The sequence below is a fragment of the Corylus avellana genome, chromosome ca10 (assembly GCF_901000735.1).
Source record: "Corylus avellana chromosome ca10, CavTom2PMs-1.0".
Taxonomy (NCBI): domain Eukaryota; kingdom Viridiplantae; phylum Streptophyta; class Magnoliopsida; order Fagales; family Betulaceae; genus Corylus; species Corylus avellana.
The window spans coordinates 15,575-22,557 of NC_081550.1; the positions used below are offsets into that span (position 1 = coordinate 15,575).

The window sequence follows — 6,983 nt, forward strand, 5'->3', positions numbered from 1 at the left end:
GGGAGGGACTCTGTTTCGGTGCTTTGAGGATTTTTAAGCAAAAAAAAAAATCAAAAAGTTGAGGATCTCACGCAGGGGAGGTGCGCCTGATATGTGCTTTGGGGATTTTCAGAGAAAAAAACTCAAAAAGTTTGCAGAGAAAGTTAAGGGCAATATGGGGATTGGGGGTGAAATATTGATGGTCAACTAGTCAAAATATTAACAGTATTTAGGCCAAGGCTGTTGCCAAACGAAGCCTAAAGGAGCCCTACAGAGTGGGCAAGTCATGTGATTATCATGATCACGATCACGATCCACTCATCTGTCAATGCATTCCCTGTGGAAGACGTGGCAACAGTTCCTGAGCTCCCTTACCTCATCTTGCATGCCTAATTGGTTCAAGCATACAGCACACGCATCCAAACTCCTACTCTCCGGCAGTCTTTCTGTGATATCTCCGAAGGTAGTCAGTTTAGATTGTCTCTTATCATATGGGAAGAAGCAATTGTAGGAGGAAACTCTGCCTCAACAGAGGCTAAGAGATGCTCCTATCTCTGAGTCTGAAAGAGTGAGAGTCCAACACCAAACCCATCTCACCACTGCAATTATTAGAGCTGCCTTGTATAGTAGATGAGTTACCAGTAAACCCGCGGACTCCTCCACAAAGAAACCCATTGGAGCACAGGTAAAAATAAGAGACCCAACAAACAAGCAAAGAACGGCCAGCTGGAGATCATGGAAGAAGAGAGAAAAGGAGGAAATTCACAGTAGCCTTTGATATCATTTTTATGGACGTCTAAAGGAAGATACGTGATAAGCGCCGAATGTTACACATTCTAGCCCCTTAATTTACATATGTTAATTCCTTAGCATTGTTATTTGTTTGATTTTGTTTTGTTTTTGTGTTTCAGGACTTACTTGACAAACCACTGGAAATTGGGCTTAAAAGAACAAAAAGTTGAGCATTCTGGATCTAGGATCGAGCGCAGGTGCGCTCGAGCGTCTGCGGCCAAGGATCGAGCGCATGCCTGCGCTCGCGCGCACACTAGCTAGGCTCGAGCGCACCAAATCTTGGATCGAGCGCACACGAGCATACAGTGCACGGCAAGAATTCCTCTCCAGCATGGACTTGGATTTCAGTCTCCCAATTGGACTGGGAGACTGACCTCCTATTTTATGAGGATTTCTAGGGTTTTAGGGTTTTCCAATTCCCTATAAATAGGGCTCTAAACATTATAAACAGACACACCGCTTTTAGAGCAAAAGAAATTCAGTAAAATAGTCTGTGGAACTTAGGAGATCATGAGCAGCTAAACCCAATTGTAGGGTATTGATGTAGCCATTTCCAAGTACAATGGTTTGATTGTATTTAATTTCTATTCTTTCAATTTATGCATATTGATTGTATAACTCTGAGGATTGCTACAATTGATTTCTGTTCTTCATATTAAATGCAGTTGTTCTTTAAATTCCAATTCAATATTAGTAAAATTCTTATCTTGTCTTAGAAATTATTTTACTATTATTGAACTCAAATCATTCTTATTTTCTGTGATTATAAGAATGATGGTTATACAATGGTTTTTAATTGGCATGCAATCAATAGGGTTAGATAGGCCATGCCTAGGGAAGACGGATCGTACTACACCCTAGTTTAGTCTAATTTAGGTAGACGGTCTGTGCCAACCGAAGATGGGTTATGCTATTCCATTGATTGTATGAAATTATTTTTATATGTTTTATTGTTGAATTATAACATGCATAGAATGAAGTGCTAGAATTAAATATGGTTAACCATTGATGTGCGGATTGTGGTAAAGTCAATACCCTACTCTCTCTCTCATACATTTACTTCTTTTATTTTCGTTTATTTTATGCACTTCAAATTCACACAAACAAATCATTCTCTTTTAATTAAGTTGATTTTAATCTTTTAAATTCTGATACTTAAACCCCTGCAGTCATTGGGGTTCGACACCCTCAATATAGCTCTATCTTACGGGATTCGTTCTATTAAGAATGATAATTTTTATAATTGATATTTTTTATCACAAAAATATCACATCAATACGTACTAAAGGAGGCTAAGGAGCGGTTTCCTTATATTATTTCTTTTCTTTTTCGGCTGTGACTCTGAGAATAAAGTGTCACCGACTAGTCTAAAGGAAAGAAACAATTAAAGGAGGTTAGGAAAAAAAAAAAAAAGGAAATTTCGAGAATGCTTCCAAAATATATTAATCCTTATAAGATAAAGGCAAGGCAGCTGCATCGGATAATGCACCTTTAGTTTGGTGTCGTCACCTCTTCATATCGCTTACACTTGCTTAGATAGATTTTTTTTTTTTTTTTTTTAAATGACATACATGTTGTTATGATGTTATCATGTGATTATCATGTAAGCCGGATACCATATCCTAGTCAGCTTATGATATAAATATTGCAAACCAACACAAGTAGGTGGAACAGAAAAGAGCCAGCCTATCTCCACTCCCTCAGATAGTGCAGATATGTCAGATATTACAAACCAACGCAAGAAGCCGGATCACATGCTTTTTCATGATATGTCAGAAGGACCCCGTTGCATGCGCTAATTCCGACCATCTGAGTCAGATCCCACTGCACTTTGATTTCCATTATGATGACGAAAAACAATTAAAAATAGGAATTCAAAGAGTTTCTTACAATACATGGTTACAAACTTAGAGACGCCACAATGCCTATTTCGTGAATCATGGGCCCATGGCATTCCGATTTCTACAGTTTATCATGTGCGTCAGATAAGAGAGTCATCCCAGAGATTTACTTCGATTTTCCATCTCAAAAGTCACAGTGAAGCCTTTTTACACATTACTAAAAAGCCCAATTAAACTTCCAAAAGAAGGAAAAGCAAATCGAAAATGGAAAGCCTTTTTACGCATAATCAGCAATTATACTTGCCTATGTCAGTTTGTAAACTTAACCAGTGTTTGACCTGTTATTGAACGAATTAAACGAATATCACCAACAAAAGCACCGAATATTAGATAATATTAGGAGATTTGATTTCATGATTATAATTGATTGTTATTAGATTTGATGATAATCAAATTATTTTGATTTGATTACCAAACTTATCTACCCAATTTTCCTATAATTTGATTACCAAACTTATTTACTCAATTCCCCTATATATATAAATAGGAGTATTATGTTTAGGACTTTATTTGTGGATGTATATCATAAACCGAACCACATAAAATTTTTTGTATTATTTACTTTATTATCTCCACATTTGATATTCATAACATTTTGAATTTCTTCTTGGTATCTCTATTAGAGCTACCGGCTAAAGCCAGTATATCTGATCCAAAATCTTTTATTTTTTTGTTCTCTATTTTTACATCCCTTTTCAAGCTTTTGCCTCCTTCGTTTTCTCTGTTGGTGTTTTCTCTATTTTCCTCTACTTCTCTTTCTCTAATTGTCGACTACAAAAATAAAAATAAAGGTTTAGTGACAGCTTGTATATTAAGATAACACTAAACGACACTCCAAGGTGTCGGTTTTTGTGGAACCGACAAAGGGGTGTTGGTTCCACTAAAACCGACACCTCTTTAATTTTTTGGTTCTCGCGCCCAAATTAGCACTACCTCCCGCGCGCCTCACTCTCTCTCTCTCGATCAACTCTTCTCTTCTCTCTTCTCTCTTCTCTCGATCTCTCAGCTCCCTCTCTCTCCGTCTACCCTCCTCCCCCGACAGCCGTCCTCGCTCACTCTTTCGCAATCATGTCATGGAGTACCGGCCGTCCTCCCTCCACCGATCGAACTCCTCCCCCCCCCCCCTTCAACTAGTACTCCAGCAGGCCTCCTCATTACACTGGTATGTCCATTAAATTGTTGCTTTGATTTTATTTTATTTTTATTTTTTTTGTCATGCTGGGGTTAGGGTTTTCGCTTGATGTTCATCAATTTGAGGTTTGGAGTTTTTTTTTTTTCGGTTAACTACTTTTTTAGTACCTCAGTTTATATTTTTTTTTATTTTTCCCTCCTATGTTTGCAAAACAACAAAATCTGATAACTGACCTATGGGAAATAGCAAAATTGATACCTCTGTTTTTTTCGTCGGTCTAAATTGACGGAAATCCACGTCATCGACACGTGTCACTCCCAAAATATGCCACGTGTCCTAAAAATTAAAAATAATTAATAATAATAAACTAAAAAACTAAATAAATAATAGAAAATTTGAGGGGTGGCCGGCCACCCCATTGAGCCACCCCATTTTCTAAGGCCGACTTCTTTTCTTTTCTTTCTTTTCTTTTTTTTTTTTTTCCTTTTTTAAGGTTTAGTTTTTTTATTATTTATTATTTTTAATTATTTTTTATTTTTAAGATATGTGGCATATTTTGGGTGTGACACGTGTTGATGACATGGAATTCCGTTAATTTAGACTAACAGAAACTACCAAGGTATCAATTTTGCATTTTCTCATAGGTCAGGTATCACATTTTACTCTTTTGCAAACACGGAGGAGAAAAATAAAAAAAGTGTAAATCGAGGTACTAAAAAAGTAGTTAACTCATTTTTTTTTCCTATTGGGGTTAGGGCTTTCGCTTGATGATCATCAGTTTGAGGTTTTGGGTTTTTTTTTTTTCTTTTCTTTTCTTTTCCTTCTAGGATTTGGGTTTTCGTTTGGGGTTTGGGTTTGAATGTTTGATTTTCGCCAAAACAACATGAATGAGATAAATATCAAACTTTCTGAGGTAGACCCAAAAAAAAAAAAAAAATCAAATTTTCTATCGTTCTGGGTCTCAAAATGCGAAAGTTCATTCATGCTTACGGTAACATGCTTTCTTTCTGGAGGGAGGAAAACATGAAAAAAATCGAATCTTTGATTTTCGGACGAAACAACTTGAACAAGACAAACATCAGACTTTTTGAGCTAGACAAAAAGAAATTACAATTTTCAGTCATTCTGGGTCACGAAAATCAGAAAGTTCATTTGTGCTTATAGTAACATGCGCTCTTTTTGGAGGGAGGAAAACAAGAAAAAAAACCCGAATGTCTGATTTTTGGCCGAAACAACCTGAATGAGATAAATATCGGACTTTCAGAGTTAGAAAAAAAAATTCGAATTTTCAATCTTTCTAGGTCTCGAAATGCGAAAGTTCATTCATGCATACGGTAGTATGCGTGCTTTTTGAAATGAGAAAAAGAAGAAAAAATCCAAATGTCTTACTTTTAGCTGAAACAACCTGAATGAGATAAATATCGGACTTTTTGAGCTAAATAAAAAAAAAAAAAAGAAATCCAAATTTTCAATCATTATGGGTCTCAAAATGCACAAGTTCATTCATGCTTTATTTTCGAAGGGTAAAAAAAAGAAAAAAAAATTGAATATCTGATTTTCGGCCGGAACAACCTGAATAAAATAAATAGCAGACATTCTGAGAAAGACAAAAAAAGAAATTCAAATTTTCAGTCGTTCTGGGTCTTGAAATGCGAAAATTTATTCATGCTTACGGTAGTATGCTTTCTTTCCAGAGAGTGGAAAACATGAAAAAAATCGAATGTCTGATTTTCGGATGAAACAACCCAAACGAGATAAATATCGGACTTTTTGAGCTAGACAAAAAGAAATTCCAATTTTCAGTCTGGGTCACGAAAATCGGAAAGTTCATTTGTACTTACAGTAACATGCACTCTTTTTGGAAGGAGGAAAACAAGAAAAAACCCAAATGTCTGATTTTTGGCCGAAACAACCTGATTGAGATAAATATCGAACTTTCTGAGTTAGACAAAAAAAAAGAAATTCGAATTTTCAGTCTTTTTGGGTCTTGAAATGCGAAAGTTCATTTATGTATACGATAGTATGCATGCTTTTTGGAATGAGGAAAAGAAGAAAAGATTCGAATGTCTAACTTTCAGTTGAAACAACCTGAATGAGATAAATATCGGACTTTTTGAGCTAGACTAAAAAAAAATCCAAATTTTCAGTCGTTATGGGTCTCGATATGTGTAAGTTCATTCGTGCTTTCATTTCGAAAGGTTAAAAACAAGAAAAAATTTGAATATCTAATTTTCGGCCGAAACAACCTGAATAAAATAAATATCAGACATTCTGAGGAAGACAAAAAAAAAAAAAAAAAAATTCGAATTTTCAATCGTTTTGGGTCTCGAAATGAGAAAGTTCATTCATGATTACGGTAGCATGCTTTCTTTTTGGATTGTGGAAAACATGAAAAAATTCAAATGTCTGATTTTCGGATGAAACAACCTTAACAAGATAAATGTCGGACGACAAAAGAAATTTCAATTTTCAGTCGTTCTAGGCAGGGACTGTGCCAGGTTCTATGATGGGCAGGGGTTGAGGTATAATTTTTTTTATTTTTTTATTTTTTATAACTTAAATGAAAACTATATTAAAATATAAAATTTGGTCAAATCATATATAAATGAGAAATATATTAAAATTGAAGATCAAATTAATATATATAAAAAAACAAAATTACAATCAATTCAGTTTTAACAAAAAAAAAAAAGATACATAAATATTTGTTTCATAAGAGATTTTAAATTTCAGCTCAAACACCTATCAAAATGAAACATTTCGTCTTTTCATATCACGAAAATCATCTATGATTGAATCTATACTAAATGTTGCAGCAATTCATCTTTCGATGTACAACATCAGAGAATCTATCAGAAACTCATCTTCAATTTTGTTGCAAAGTCTAGTTTTGACAATATTCAGAAGTGAAATTTTCAAACACATTTTCTATGTGTTGAGATTGGTTCATGAAGTCGTCATATGCCCTCTCAGGCATTCTATGAGATGAATTAGGATCTTTCCTCACATAATTGAGAAAAGCACAATATTTTCCATCTCTAACTTTCTTCCAATTCTTAAATCCATCTATAGTGAATGCACGTTGCGCGTAATGCCCAGATGGCTTATTAAAGAGAAAGCATGGCAGACAAAATGTTGCATCTCTATCAGGCGAATATTCAAGCCATGTAGGAAATAGC

General features: G+C 35.0%; 1 pseudogene; it reads right to left on the reverse strand.

Moving 5' to 3' along the window:
* The window catches only part of LOC132163664 (E3 ubiquitin-protein ligase ATL4-like), a 1,061-nt pseudogene extending 407 nt beyond the window's left edge, over positions 1 to 654 (reverse strand).
* Positions 655 to 6,983: the final 6,329 nt, after the last annotated feature.